Source organism: Carassius auratus, chromosome 26 (genome assembly GCF_003368295.1).
Source record: "Carassius auratus strain Wakin chromosome 26, ASM336829v1, whole genome shotgun sequence".
NCBI classification, from domain to species: domain Eukaryota; kingdom Metazoa; phylum Chordata; class Actinopteri; order Cypriniformes; family Cyprinidae; genus Carassius; species Carassius auratus.
Window position 1 is genome coordinate 5,022,227 of NC_039268.1, and position 17,305 is coordinate 5,039,531.

The following is a 17,305-nucleotide window of genomic DNA, read 5'->3' on the forward strand; positions in this document are numbered from 1 at the left end:
TTGTATCCTGTCAGCAAACCTTTCCATGGTGCTTTTTTGTACTGACAATTTAAGTGCCGGCATTGCAGAGTTTCCAGATATTGCTAATAAAACAAACAGAAAACGAAAAACAAATAACCGAAATTACTTCAAATCTTTTACAAAAAATAAAATAAAATAAATAAAATAAGATAACGATATTGCTGACCATAAACCAAAACTATTAATTTATTATCTTTCTAAATTGTTAAATTTAGTGAAAAAGACTAGTCCAAAGACGTTTATAATAGCTGGATAGAAAACATGGAAACACCAAAGAAGCTTTAATATGTTGTTTAATAGACCACTGATGACTGCACAGAGTATCATTATAACGGAACTGATTGTATCTAGTATGATAAAACACACACACACACAAATGGGGGGATACCATAGGCGTAGTGGTTTTTATACTGTGCAAACTGTATATTCTATGGCCCTACACCAACCCTACACCTAACCCTAACTCTCACTGGAAACTGTGCATTTTTACTTTCTCAAAAAAACTAATTCAGTATGGTTTATAAGTGTTTTGAAAAATGGGGACATGAGTTATGTCCTCATAAGTCACCCTCTCCACCCACCCTCACCACAAACCAAAAATTATTCAGACACCAGATATAATTTTTGATATATATAGCAAAACTGTAATAATGTGAGAACTGTTGAAGGTGTCTGAATAAATGTAGGTTTGATTGTATATTTCATTTTTACATTGAAGACTATCCAGTGCTATTTTACATTTAATTATTTGGTTTCTGTACCTTGACACCTTGGCACAAATAAATAAAAATAAACGAACATACAAATTAAAAAATTTCAAACAGGGCCCACTGGTACAACTTTCACCGGGTCCCGCTGACCCCAGCTACAGCCCTGCTCACACCTGTTTCACACATACTCCGTCTGCAGTGCATATGCAGTCCGTGTGCGTTACGAATGTGGTGCAGCACAGACTCTATATGTGACCAATCACAGAAAGTAGGGACACAAGTCGGTTCTGGGGCATTTTGAGTTATTCACAGATTCTGAAAGTGTAGTCTGCAAACTTTCCAACGATGTGTAACACATGGAAATCTGATAATATTTGGAGAAGTTGTGGCCATTTGAAGGTAGGCACTCAAAAAACCTCAAAAAGCAGAAAATAGCCTTTAAAGATTGTGCAGTTCTCACTCCTGCGAGTGACAATGGGGCTCATTTACATCTCATTTAGATAAGCCATACCCCCTGCATAGCAACGACAGACACAACGGGAAAAATCGGACCGCATACTATTAATAATAAAGGAGAATGTGCGTTGTAAATGTCAGTAATTTATCTTTTTTGACTTTTATAAAAATGAAATACTGAAATATGTGAGTTTTATCTTTTTATAAAAAATCTTTATCTTTAAAATGTGGCCATCATTCTTAATGTTTATGTAAACAAAAAGTACATATTGATGCTAATTTTATTAGTTATTTGGTGGTTTTCTACATAAAACTTGGTGAATTGATTTCATTGTGTAGCATTAGGACTTTTTTAACAGGAGTCTGTGATAACCGATGAGCTAGCTAATAACAATAGGTAGATATGGGAAGGTCTAAACATGGACTAAACATGAGATAACGTGTACGTGTTCTTAGAATGAACACAAAACGACAAACTTTGATGTTTATGAAAACTCACCCCATAAGAAACAGAAAAGTATTCTTGCAGATCCGAAGTTTGCACTGTGCGTCTATTTGACTCTAAATGTTACGGATTTTCCCCATTTCTCTGTCTTTATCCCCATCAGATGTTACTATCGATATAGCCTCTGATTTCTTACGGTCCAACTCGTCTGACGCCAGTCCAATACATTCTTCCTCATCGGTGTAACAGCCACGGTTCAGCTCGTCTGCGTTCATCTTTGCGATGTACATCTTCATTGAATTCTGATATCAGCTAGAGCTGGCCAGAGCGCTGCATACTAAGTAGCCACGAGTCTCTAGGAGGTCGGGGGCAATAACAAAAGAAACAAAAGCCGGCTTATCCAGTATGGAAATACAGACAGACAATGAAACGCCCCTACTGCGTGCTAGAATCTCCGACAAACTAGCTGATTTCAACCTCAAAATGTACGCTTTTAAATATACCAATACTGCTATCTCAAACACGAGAGGCTTCTTTGTGATATCAACTAACAGATTCTGCAAAAAAACGAAAATCCCCAATTTTGAAAAAAAAAAAAAACCGCTTCTTTCTCATTTTGCTCGAAAGTTGTGCTGCCGACTTGTGTCACTGGTTTCCGTGACGGGTCACATATGCTTTCACACAGGACGCATTTGCAGTTCGCTACTCAGTACGTAATCGATCGCTGCACTGCTGCAGATGCAAAGCTCCTGGAGCGCAAGTGGAATCCGTTAACATGGGTGCGTAAACAAATATGCAACGCATACGCACTGCAGACGGAGTATGTGTGAAACAGGCATAAGGTTGTTCGCCCCTTGTGCAATGTGGAATTAGTTTACAGCTTTTTCAAGCACTTTGTGATGCATTTTGGAAACAGGAGATGAGCCCCTTTTCTAATGCATCACCTAGTTGATAAACCCCTTCTCAAAGACTTAGGCCCAATCCCAATTCTACCCCTTAGCCCTTCCCCTTTCCCCTTCCCCTCCGTTTCTCACGTTCACGTGAAGGGGTAGTGGTGCCTTGATTCTCTTTTGGTTGGAGGGGTAGGGGAAGGGGAAGGGCCAGATAGCCCTTCAAACGAAGATTTTTCAGGACCACACTTCAAACGAAGGGGTATGAATATTCTCGTAATCATGGCTGCTACAGCGAACAAAAAGACACATAAATGTAAGCTTTTTTGGCATAAATACAGATTTTAATGAAAAGTAATCGTTTGTTTTATGTTACATTCAATTGTAATTTCATATTAACGTCATGTTACTCAAAGAAATGTTTGCAAAAAATCGTTAATATTTGTAACGTCATATCATTACAGACTGCGTGATAGTGCCACAGCATATGTCTGATCAGGGCGATAACTACATTAGACTAATCCCCCAAATAATTAGAAATCGATAAATCATTTTCTCAAATATTGCCTATGGAGGTTGTGTGTATTCGCGTATGTTTGTTTATCTTTTTAGAGTGAGTTTACTTAAAAACTGCGATTGTATCCTCTCGTCTCTGGAAAATATAATGTAGCGATTCAGTATTTGAACTGTATATAATAAAAGTCGTGGGGCAGTGTTGAAGTTTATTTTCTCCTGGATGTGTGAGCTGCGCGATTTGCGATATGTGTGTGTGTCAGTAAGCAGCTCATTAATACAGAACGATAATTAAAGCTCTAATGCACACCAGTACACCAGTATATGTGTGTATTGTAAGAGCTAGATGACGAATGATGGCGTGTGACATCATGGTAGTGGTGTACCAATCCTTAGGGGAATATTTTCTCCCCTACCCCTTGGCACTCTGGAAGGGGAATGGGTATAAAATAGAATTGGGATTGGGCCTAACTGTTTGTCAGTTCTATTTGGGTAACACACATATTCTGAATGCCCCCGGCAGAATTAGAATGAGCCATTTTAATGTATTTTAACGATGCCCGCATTTGGCGTGTATGCCCCATAATACTAATCTTGTTGACCGTTATAATAGCATACATTTTCTGTAAAGATACGAATCAAAACAACTCACCTGTCGAGTAAAACACAAGAGAGATCGGCAATCTATTCTAGTTGAAGTTTGTTGTGAAGCTCTCTCCATCTAGAAAATGCATCACCGATATTGATCCTCACTCTTTCTCTCCTCTTTTCCCAAACTATTCTTGGGTCATTTGGTTGGCCCGTAGACTTACGTTTACGGGAGCTGTGTTTGTCGACAGAACCATCGGCAGATGTTAAACATTCAATTCAATTCAATTCAAGTTTATTTATATATCGCTTTTTACAATACAAATCGTTACAAAACAACTTTACAGAAAATTATGTTTCTACAATATTTAGTAGTAGCTTATGGTGGTGACTCCATGTGCAAGTTTGACAGGATTTTTAGAAAAATTTATACAACACGTAGTCAGCCAGACAATGAACATTATTAATATTAATTAATAATTATTATATGATGCAGTCACACTTGTAGCAATATTTGTAAGTTCTGTTTGTTGATTCAAGGTTAGCATCATGAGGTCCTCTGAGGGTCAGAATCATCTCTTCTCAGATGTGCTGGATCCAGACTGGAGCTTATGTAAATCCTAGTTACCACAGGATGTAAATCCCGTGGCAAAACATAGAAATAGAGACATCATTAGCATAGCTGCTGATCCAACAAAGTAAAATTAGTTTAACCCAAGCTAATTAATAAAAATGTACATTTGATTTACACACGAGATACATTATTCGAATGCTTGGCCAAAGAGATGCGTTTTTAATCTAGATTTAAACAGAGAGAGTGTGTCTGAACCCCGGACATTATCAGGAAGGCTATTCCACAGTTTGGTAGCCAAATGTGAGAAAGCTCTTCCTCCTTTCAGTGGACTTTGCTGTCCTAGGAACTACCAAAAGTCCAGCGTTTTGTGACCTAAGGGTGCGTGATGGGTTGTAGCGTGGTAGAAGGCTAGTTAGGTATGCAGGAGCTAAACCATTTAGGGCCTAATTGTCACGACCGGTAATACAAGGATACACGGTGAGAGATCCAATTGCAGGTAAGTCTTTATTTAAGGGGTAATCCAGAGAGTATAAACAGTCCAAGCAGGGGTCGATACCAGAAAAAAACAAACCAAACATAAACAAACAAGGACACAGGGCAAGAGCACGACAAGATGAAGGACATGAATTAACAAGGACTCCGTGACACATACTAAGACAGACCGGGTTAAATACACAAGAAGAGACAAACGCTAATGGGAAATAGAAAGAGTGTAATCATTCGTAACTAGTGACAGCTGGGTGCAATAATTAAGCAGAGAACGTGAGGACTGTGGTTCATAAAGTGACAGACACCGTGGGGAAGGATGACATCTAGTGGATTCCCAGGGAACACAACCCAGACACTGTGACAATACCCTCCTCTACGAAGTGGCTCACAGACGCTCCACGACAAGACACAAAACAGACACCAAGAGGGAGGCGGACAGGTGGAGGCTCAGGGGGAGGGACGGAGGGCCAGAAAAGAAACATGGGAAACAGACACCAGTAAAAATGTACATTTGATTTACACACGAGATACATTATTCGAATGCTTGGCCAAAGAGATGCGTTTTTAATCTAGATTTAAACAGAGAGAGTGTGTCTGAACCCCGGACATTATCAGGAAGGCTATTCCACAGTTTGGTAGCCAAATGTGAGAAAGCTCTTCCTCCTTTCAGTGGACTTTGCTGTCCTAGGAACTACCAAAAGTCCAGCGTTTTGTGACCTAAGGGTGCGTGATGGGTTGTAGCGTGGTAGAAGGCTAGTTAGGTATGCAGGAGCTAAACCATTTAGAGCCTAATTGTCACGACCGGTAATACAAGGATACACGGTGAGAGATCCAATTGCAGGTAAGTCTTTATTTAAGGGGTAATCCAGAGAGTATAAACAGTCCAAGCAGGGGTCGATACCAGAAAAAAACAAACCAAACATAAACAAACAAGGACACAGGGCAAGAGCACGACAAGATGAAGGACATGAATTAACAAGGACTCCGTGACACATACTAAGACAGACCGGGTTAAATACACAAGAAGAGACAAACGCTAATGGGAAATAGAAAGAGTGTAATCATTCGTAACTAGTGACAGCTGGGTGCAATAATTAAGCAGAGAACGTGAGGACTGTGGTTCATAAAGTGACAGACACCGTGGGGAAGGATGACATCTAGTGGATTCCCAGGGAACACAACCCAGACACTGTGACAATACCCTCCTCTACGAAGTGGCTCACAGACGCTCCACGACAAGACACAAAACAGACACCAGGAGGGAGGCGGACAGGTGGAGGCTCAGGGGGAGGGACGGAGGGCCAGAAAAGAAACATGGGAAACAGACACCAGTAAAAATGTACATTTGATTTACACACGAGATACATTATTCGAATGCTTGGCCAAAGAGATGCGTTTTTAATCTAGATTTAAACAGAGAGAGTGTGTCTGAACCCCGGACATTATCAGGAAGGCTATTCCACAGTTTGGTAGCCAAATGTGAGAAAGCTCTTCCTCCTTTCAGTGGACTTTGCTGTCCTAGGAACTACCAAAAGTCCAGCGTTTTGTGACCTAAGGGTGCGTGATGGGTTGTAGCGTGGTAGAAGGCTAGTTAGGTATGCAGGAGCTAAACCATTTAGGGCCTAATTGTCACGACCGGTAACACAAGGATACACGGTGAGAGATCCAATTGCAGGTAAGTCTTTATTTAAGGGGTAATCCAGAGAGTATAAACAGTCCAAGCAGGGGTCGATACCAGAAAAAAACAAACCAAACATAAACAAACAAGGACACAGGGCAAGAGCACGACAAGATGAAGGACATGAATTAACAAGGACTCCGTGACACATACTAAGACAGACCGGGTTAAATACACAAGAAGAGACAAACGCTAATGGGAAATAGAAAGAGTGTAATCATTCTTAACTAGTGACAGCTGGGTGCAATAATTAAGCAGAGAACGTGAGGACTGTGGTTCATAAAGTGACAGACACCGTGGGGAAGGATGACATCTAGTGGATTCCCAGGGAACACAACCCAGACACTGTGACAATACCCTCCTCTACGAAGTGGCTCACAGACGCTCCACGACAAGACACAAAACAGACACCAGGAGGGAGGCGGACAGGTGGAGGCTCAGGGGGAGGGACGTAAGGCCAGGCTAACAGAGGGGAACCAACAGAAAATACAACATAAAACAAAAAACACAAACCATGAAGTCCATGAAGGACATCACGTGGCGCACACCAGGGCGGAGCAGAAGACCACCACAACCGTTTGGTCAGGGCGGAAGCCCCCCATGGTGGAGCAGAAGACCACCACAACGGTGTGGACAGTGCGGAGCAGAAGACCACCACAACCGTGTGGTCAGGGCGGACGCTCCCCAGGGCGGAGCAGAACACCACCACAACCGTATGGTCGGGACGGATGTCCCCCAGGGCGGAACAGAAGACCACCACCTCCTTGTGGTCGAGGTCGGAGTCCTCCAGGGCGGAGCAGAAGACCACCACATCCTTGTGGTCAAAGTGGAAGTACCCCAGGGTGGAGCAGAAGACCACCACATCCTTGTGGTCGAGGCCGAAGGACTTGACTTGAAAATCACAGGTGACTTGACTTGACTCTGAAAGGTCAATGGTGACTAGTCTTCTCTCTGGAAAGTCCATGGTACCTAGCCCTAGCTCTGGAAGGTCATCGGTGACTAGTCCTGACTCTGGAAGGTCAGCGGTGACTAGCCCGGACTCTGGAAGGTCATCGGTGACTAGCCCTGACTCTGGAGGGTCATCGGTGACTAGCCCTGAATCTGGAGGGTCATCGGTGACTAGCCCTGACTCTGAAGGGTCCACGAACACCTGACTCGACTGTGGAGAGTTCACTGGAACCTGACTTGACTCTGGAGAGTTCACTGGAACCTGACTCGACTCTGGAGAGTTCACTGGAACCTGACTCGACTCTGGAGGGTCAATTGGAACCTGACTCGACTCTGGAGAGTTCACTGGAACCTGACTCGACTCTGAAGAGTTCACTGGAACCTGACTCGACTCTGGAGAGTTCACTGGAACCTGACTCGACTCTGGAGGGTCAACAGGAACCTGACTCGACTCTGGAGAGTTCACTGGAACCTGACTCGACTCTGGAGGGTCAACTGGAACCTGACTCGACTCTGGAGAGTTCACTGGAACCTGACTCGACTCTGGAGGGTCAACTGGAACCTGACTCGACTCTGGAGAGTTCACTGGAACCTGACTCGACTCTGGAGGGTCAACAGGAACCTGACTCGACTCTGGAGGGTCAACTGGAACCTGACTCGACTCTAGAAGGTCAGCTGTGACTGTCATCTGATGCAGCAGCGCTGGGCAAGCAGCCATATTGGGCCATGACTCTGGACAGGCGGCCATCTTGTGCTGTGGCGCTTGACCGGTGGCCAATTTGGGTATTGGCGCTGGGTTAGCGGCCATCTTGTGCTGTGGCGCTGGGCTGACAGCCATCTTGTGCTGTGGCGCTGGACTGGCAGCCATCTTGTGCTGTGGCGCTCGAATGCGTCTAAATGAGCCATTTTGTCCTGAGGAACCGGGTCATCCAGCCCGCTGTTAAAGTATTCCTTTAGGGCCGCGTCATTATATCCCATCCCATGCAGGTCTGCCCAAAAAGCTCGTCCAATTGTCTATGAAACCTATGTTATTCTGTGGGCACCACTTAGACATCCAGCCATTGAGTGATGACAATCTGCTATGCATCTCGTCACCACGGTAAGCAGGGAGGGGACCAGAGCATATTACAGTGTCTGACATCATGCTTGTAAGTTCACACACCTCTGTAAAGTTATTTTTAGTGATCTCCGACTGGCGAAGTCGAACATCATTAGCGCCGGCATGAATAACAATCTTACTGTATTTACGTTTAGCATTAACCAGCACTTTTAAATTTGCCAAGATGTCAGGCGCTCTGGCTCCCGGTAAACATTTGACTATGGTGGCTGGTGTCTCTATATTCACGTTCCGTACAATAGAATCACCAATAACTAGAGCACTTTCATCAGGTTTCTCAGTGGGTGCATCACTGAGTGGGGAGAACCTGTTTAATGTTTTGATCTGAACAGAAGAGCGGTGTTTTGACCCACGACTACGCTGCCTCACCGTCACCCAGTTGCCCTGCTGCAGGGGCTCTGTTGCTGGAACCGGACAATGTACAGGAATCCCTGAGCTAGACGCATCCAAAGCCGTATCTAGAGCCCTAACATTCTTACTGTCCTCAATTTAAGTTTGGATGCGTGTCTCTAATTCTGAAATCTTCTCTGTCAGCCTAACTATTTCCCTGCATTTATCACATGTAAATCCCTCATCAGCGACAGAGATAGATAAACTGTACATGTGGCAAGAGGTGCAAATAACGATAGTAGGAGAAGCCATTACTCACCGTGCTTGATGAAATATTCTTACTGCGGTTGTTTGATGAACTTGTGAAAAACTGCAGCGTGAGAGAGGAGAGGAGAGGAGAGGAGAAAAGAAAACACTAATGACAAGCTAACGAGTGCTAACGCTTTGCAGGTGTACTGCAGTCACGGAAGAGTGAACGATCAAAGTTAATCTGATAAGATTGATCGATAATATCAGAAATATGGTGTGAATTAAGTTATATTTTACAACTTAAAAAATAAACAAACAAACAGACAGTGATAGTAAGAAAGATTAAAGAGAAAAAATATAAAATAAAAACAGCTACACGGAGCTATGATTAGCTACAGAAGGCCAACAGGAAGTAGAGAAAACACTGTCCAACAGCGACACCAACAGGCAGGAGGTAGCCAGTTCCTTATAAGTAATGATAATTTGTAACTGATACGGAACTTAATAGGTAGCCAGTGCAGAGACTGTAAAATTGGGGTAATATGATCATATTTTCTTGACCTGGTAAGGACTCTAGCTGCTGAATTTTGGACTACCTGTAGCTTGTTTATTGAAGAAGCAGGACAACCACCTAGAAGTAAATTACAATAGTCCAGTCTAGAGGTCATAAATGCATGAACTAGCTTACATACGTAAACATCTCAGTTACGTATGTAACCTTGGTTCCCTGAATAGGGAATAAGATGCTGCGATGACGTATCGCTTTGGGAACAATATACCATAACGCCTGACATACTTAAGATAGCTGGAAGACCAAGGAAAGAGTCTGCTCAAGCGGAAGAGACCCAGGAGCCAAGAGCCATCCTCACATCCAGACAAGTAGAACTCGATGAAAGTGCTAGGAGAGGACTAACCTGCCACAGCACAGGTATTTCCATACAAAGCTCTTTAAAGAGAGCCTGAAAAGAAGCAATTGCTCTTGTAAAACGAGCACGCACCTTAGAGGCGAAGTCACACCACACGCCTCATAGGCTAAAGATATAGCACTATCTGACCCTGCATAGCAAGGGAGAAAGCCTCCAACCACTTGCTAAAAGAGAACAGTGTTGAAGCAGCCTTAGGATATACTAGGCTTAGGAAGCAGTAAGACTTAACCGACCTTGGGGAAAAATCCATACAGGAGGAGCTGACAGAGCCTGCAGATCCTCATTCCTCTAATAGAGAATAGATGATTTCAAAAGTTATCTGACAAACCTAAATGGCTCAAATGGATGGCCTTCCAGCCCTTCCAATAGAAATAAATCCCAAAAAGGATCTGTGCTGGGTGGAAAGGCCTAAGCCGTCTCGTCCCTGCATAATGAAAAAACAGAGGGTGGCATCCTTCTGAAACACCTCTATGGGTAACGCTCAGCAGATATGGCAACCACATAAACCTGTGGCAGGTCCTTAAGGGTAATGGACTGGGTCCAGAATGTGCCTACTTAAGGGCATGCAGCGCCATGTACGAGTGGGCCAAAACGGCACAACCAAAAACAAATGTTCACTCAGACCAACCTTACTCTGAACAGAATCGTTTGGAAGCAACAGGTTGACTGGAAGGCAGAAAACTGGTCCTGTGCCATTTTTGGCTAGAGCGTCCACACCCAGAGGCGACGGAGGAGACAAGGAAACCAGAGCGGGCAATACGCATTCTTGCAAAACAATCAAACAATCAACTTCCTCTCGGCCGAATTTTGCCATATGAGACTCACCCAACTGAGGGTGCAAGAGTATGTCCACTCCTGAGATCAGGTGACCCAGGACATGAACTGCTCTGATCGACAGAAACCTGGTCTACGTCCAAAAAAGAACACGTCTCACCAACCTGACAAGGGGCGAGAGTGTAATCCTCTCTGACCAATGTATGAGACCACAGCAATGTTGTCAGTCCTTGACCTAATGTGACAGCCACTCAATTGCCATTTAAGGCCAGTTCAATGGAATAATAAAGTATTGGCAAACTTCATTCAAAAAGCAAACCTGAGGAGCATCCTGTGTCTCTTGACGATCTGGATGCAAGAGTACGCATCCTTAGACTGATGGTCAAAAACCTATCTCTGGTTCAGATAGAGACAGGATGAGCATCTGTGTCAGCATCTTGACATTGCTTAATCCAAGCACAAGGTTAGGTGACGCAAATCCAATCAACCCAAATAAGGTGGATGGTGTAACCATATGGGGGCCTGATCCTCCCTCATGAGGCCCTGAGACACCGGAGCTGCAGGAAAAACCTCTGAAACAGGAATGGATACTAAATCAGGCATGCCAGCACCAACCACAGAGTGGGGACTTGGATGTCAACATAGGCCCTGCATCAATGGCTTCAGGGCTATCCTCTCCATCTTCAAGCTAAAGGGCAGAGAACAGTAAAATCAGTCCAAAACGCAACAGCTGATAAAGGCGACAAACTTGTAGGTTGCCCACATTTATACAGAGTTCCAGCTCAATGCAACAGTGGAGCTGAAAAGAACAGAGGAATTAATCATGCAAACCACTGCATGAATCACCCAAAATGTCTAGTGCATAATAATGTATGCTGTAGTACATAATGTGGCCATTCCTGTGAAGCGAGTGTTGGTATCAAATGCGCCGCATCAATAACATGAAGTAGACTGACCATGGTGAGCATTAATAGCTTGCCATAAAAGATACTCTTACATATGAACTTGTTCACAAAGTAGCTCTGCTGAGAGTAACTCAGCTGGGATGAGAAGAATAATGATTAGACCAGTTAAGCAAATAATTTTGGTAGCTGAAGTGCCAAAAACCATTTTGCATGAAAAATGTGTTGCAAAACTCCGCAGATCCAGCTCGTAGCACATAGTCCACCATTTGTTCCAGCTCAAACAGCAGTGGAGCTGAAGAATTAGTATTAGCTGGAGAGTTTAGTGTTTGGTAGCATGAAGTGCCAAAAACCAAAGCGTACTGCAATGTCAGCTGTGGAATTCAGTTGAGCTGAAAGAAAAATTAATAGCCGGGTAGACTAATGCTTGGTAGCACGAGGCAACCAAGACCATAATGCAACACAAACATCGGCTGCAGAATTCTTAGAGTCTGCGCCTAGAAGCAGTACACGAAATAAGAGCTGGAAGTGTAAGCACCAATTCAATGCACGTGCCTCCATCATTGCAGTGCAGAAGTAGAGATAGAGATAGGAAAACCAGTCTGCTCAACTCTGCTACCTGAGCTATTATAACATTAATGTTACAACAGTTTGCCACTTAATATTTCAGCTCAACAGAGCAGCAGAGCTGAACAAATATTATATTACTCCGGCAGACCAACGATCAGTAGCATGAAGCGCCAAGACCATGGTGCACAACAAAATATCTGCTGCAGGGACTCCTCAGAGTCTGCATCTAAAAACAGTACACAAACAAGAGTTGGAAGCACAAGTGCCAAACCAAATGAACTGGTCTGAATTAGTACAGCAAAGCAGGTAACGTTAGGGAAAAGGGGAATTTTTAACCACCTTCTCACCATTATAGCTGGTTCTCTCATTTTTTATTTATTTTTTTTTAAATTTGAGAAAAAGCTTTATCCAGGGAGGGAGTAGAGCAACTGTGGATTTTATATCAGTAAGCTTGCCCCTTAACCCATAGCTTATATCTACAGCTTGTGTTGCCTGCGAGCTCAAGAACCAGGTGCTGCTGTATATGCATCATCCAATCTGCAGCCAAAAGAATCGTTTACGAGCTTCCATAGTGGAAATAAGATATGACTAACACACGAGGTGTTCTTCTGTTGAGCGCGCGCGTTACGGGGAAGAGAGCGAGAGAAAAGGGGATTAATTCCATTCTCTCACTCACTGAATCGCCATCACCATCACCCCAAGTTCGAGCTTGTGTGGTGCCTCGGCAACCGCAGAACTAGAACAACGGGGGTTGAACAAACATCTCTCCTTCCTCAGAAAGAGTGCGAGCTTAGAGTGCAGCTTATTTATTTTCAATATTACAGATATCACGGATACAACAAAAGCGGTCTTCCTACCTGTTTCCTCGTGAGTCCGTGTAACATGCATCCATACATACCAGAAAACTCACTGTGTCCGACTTAGAGAAGTAAACTGATATAAATAGATGGCTTAGAACACAAGAATCTCTTTCCGGTGGGAAACAGATGTTTTGCTTCCTGAAAGAATTAAAATCTGATGAAATAGCACTCAGCACGCATATATAGCATACGTACGTATGGGTGGTGCTAAGCGCTATTGGCCAATAAATTGGCGTGATGGTATAAGGGCTTCAAACATTCGTCACACCAGAGGTGTTCCCAAAGTGACACGTCATCTTTGAGTCTCGTTCAGCAAAATGAAGTAATCTTTTCTCTTCCCGTGTCTATGGGACTGACAGGAAGAATAAAAGACTCGGACCTCACCTGTCGATTCTACGTAAGTTGTAAGCGGCCATGCATTATAATTTTTTTTCTTCTTGTTTTCTCGTTATAACGACTAAATTTTCTCGTTATCTCGACATAACGAAGGGCGTTTTCTCGTTATAACGACTTAATTTTCTCGTTATCTCGACATAACAAAGTTCGTTTTCTCATTATAACGACATAATTTTCTCTAAGAAGTTACAAAACTGCGCCAACAGGTGGCACTCTAGACCTGAATATAACTGATACCCCATATGTATACTATCCACTTTACTGTACGCGGACATTCCTCGTGATTGCTATAATTTGTGCAGTCTTGTTTATTACTGACATTTAATTAATTCATAAATGTTAAAAGCTTGAATATGAATATTTTGTGTATTAAGTTCCTGCTAGATGCATGAGTTTCACCAACACGTTCTGTTTCATAAAATAACTGCTTATCAAAACCAAGGTTGACATCACTGTATTCTGTTTGCACCTATATCTTTTATTTGTGCTTCTTTTAGGCACATGATAGGTAGTTTATAATCGGAGATGTTCTGTTTATCTACAGTAGGACGGGATTTAACGATGTAGGCTGATGTACTTCTTTTCCTTATTACTAATCTTGTTAACCATATTGATGAGAAATGTGATGTATATGTAAAATCCATAGGCTAATCTAATTAAGTTTTGTTCTATAATGTTGTAATCGTTTTTTTTTTCTACAAACACACACACTGCCTGTCAAAGTTGAGTTCGTTACTATAGCAACAGTAAAACTGTCATGTCGTTATAACGAGAAAACAAACTTTCGTTATGTCGAGATAACAAGAAAAATAAATCGTTATAACGAGAAAACGACTTTTGTTATGTCGAGATAACGAAAAAATTAAGTCGTTATAACGAGAAAACAAAAAGGAAAAAAATTATAATGGATGGCCGCTTAGAACTTCTGTACGATTCAGAACCCATATGTTGTGTAATCCACATGTGCAGTCAACACAAAATGAACGAATCACTCCCTGAGACAACTCGGTAGTCCTGAGTCATATTAAAGATTCGTTCAAAATTAACTGCACGCAACAGACTCCATCAATATTCAAAAATGGATATCAGGCAATTAGTAATAATAATAATAACGTTCGTTATTTTGAATAGAAATCATCACTCATAGCAGCCATGCATCTCATCTCCGGTTTATTTGTCTTCGTATACCCACGATCCGCCAGGGCTAGTCCAATGGTGCGCACATTTGAAGAGATAATAATTTTATGACATGTTTGTAAAATATTTCGTCATACAGAATAACATTTCTATTAATTTTACACTGATTTATGCGATCTGAAGAACTAAAACAGTTAACAGAGATAGCGATTACTCTCCTCTTTTTGATTCGCGTCATCTATATATCAGTGCAATATCATTAGTTTGTAAAGGTGTCAATCATCTCACGTGAACCACGTGACCAAAAGGATGTCCTTCTGCAATGAAGCTGTCTGTGTCATTGCAGTCTGTGTCATTGATCAAATATATGAAAGACAAAAGTAAAAAAAAAATATTTGATTCCAGCTTGTTAAATGTGAATATGTTCTAGTGTCTTCTCTCCTCTGTGACAGTAAACTGAATATCTTTGAGTTGTGGACAAAACGAGAGGATCATTTGAGGACCATTCCTGGGCATTTGGGGAAACACTGATTCACATTTTTCTGACATATAGACCAAACAACTAACCGATTAATTGAGAAAATATTCAACAGATTAATCAACTATTATTTAAATAATCCCAAATCCATAATCATTACGTACAAGTGCATTGCATTGGAACCCCTGTAAATAAGCCTCCCTCTCTATTCCTCTTTTAAAAAAATGTTCTCTCTGTTTTATCATTTAGTAAACTTTATAGATTTCAACCTTATTATTCATTCTTGATTCTCTTTAACAAGAACTTAGATTAATGTATGAATTGAATAGTGATTGTGTGACCTATATGAGGGAACAACCAGTGATACCCTTGGTAGTAATATAAAATAATAGCCTATAGCGATGTCATCAGGATACGCATACACCGGTAGGCAGTGGCCCACCGTGACCACGATGTGATCACCCAGAATTTATAGTTTACCCACCTCTTTTTTACCACTACACCTCTGGCTGTATTGTAGTGCTGGAAGACAGTAAACAGAGAACTAGGGCTGCTGTAAAATCTGCTATCGGTCATTTATCTGCATTTAACGCATCACTTTAAGCTGGCTGGAATCTAACATAGATGTGTAGTTTCCATTTTTTTTTTATGTTGGCTGCTTTCTCTTAGAGGCCCCAGAGTTTTGTTGACAAATGGCATGATTTAATAATTTAGGATTTAACAACAAGTGTTGGCAAGTGGCTCAAAGCTTGTGTAATAAACTTTTGATGGCTTCTGCTCAAAATGAAATCAAATGAGGGGTATTCCAGAGAAGGGTTGAATGGACAGATGAGAATTTTCAGTGGATGCATTGTATGTATATGGACAGCAAATGTTTAAAACCATTGGTCTGTACTTTATTTTATTATGTTTTTTATTTTAAATAAGCAGTACACTTCTTTTTTTTCTTTTTCTTTTTCAGAAACATGACCAAAGATATTTTTCCAAGCTCTGCATAATTTTTCTCCATGTTTAAGTTATAGACTGCAATGCCTATGGCCATCTATTACTTTATTATTTATTTGTTTTATAATAATACTTATTCCAACAAATAACATATTTTTATATTAAACAGACAAGAAAATAAATATAGAAGGTTCAGTTCAGAGTAGTACATGACGCTGGTTATGGATTGCAGGAAAATGAAAATGAAAACATTCCCAGATGGTTTGTTTTGATGCTTCTGCATGTTTGAACTAGTTTCCCAAGTCTGTCCAAGACTGAAAATTATCCAAGTTGTCCACCTTGGAGAACATCTGTACACGTTTAAGAGCATTGATTCATAGTTTTTCATTTGAACACAACTTTAAAGGGATACTCCACTCCAAAATGAAAATATTGTCATTAATTACTAACCCCCATGTTGTTCCAAACCCGTAAAAGCTTTGTTCGTCTTCAGAACACAATTTAAGATACTTTGGATAAATACCGGGAGCCTTGTGATGTTATGAAGCGACGAGAACGCTTTTTGTACCTGAAGGAAAACAAAAATGATGACTTTATTCAACAATTAGTCTCCTCTGTGTCTCTCCACATCACTGTAGCACCATTTTGGAGAACATCGTCGCTTCATAATGATATGGTTGAACCACTGATGGCAGATGGACTATTCTGATTATATCTTTCATGGTTTTCATCCAAAATATCTTAAAATGTGTTCCGAAGATGAACAAAGCTTTTACGGTTTAGAACAACATGGGGGTAAGTAATTAATGACAAAATTTTCATTTCTTTCAGATTTTTTGGGGGGATTTCAGGCCTTTTTTATGTAAACAAAAGTTTATTTGATGTCTTTCAACACCGTGGCTACAACACATGCAAGAAAGTGATGACATTATACTGTGGCTTGATAAATCATTTATTGATGTGCTCTGTGAATTAGTTTTAGAGTTTTAATAAAATGTGTTGTGTTTAAGGAGAAAGGAACATAAGAAATCAAGCATGTCTTGCAATGAACTGTATAGTTTCTAAAACACAGTATATAAAAATGTAAACATACACACAGACACACACACATATATTGAAGAAGGACCTGTAAACCAAGCAAATCAATATAAGTAACACTGATTAAAAATCATAAAATATTCCAAACTGATTATGACAGCTTTTTTTCCTCTGAAGATAGCATGTTTACTTTGCTTTTAGCCATTCATTATCGTTAATGTAGATCTGATAAGGAGAAAAGATTGATGGCTTAAAGCTGGAGTAAAGCATT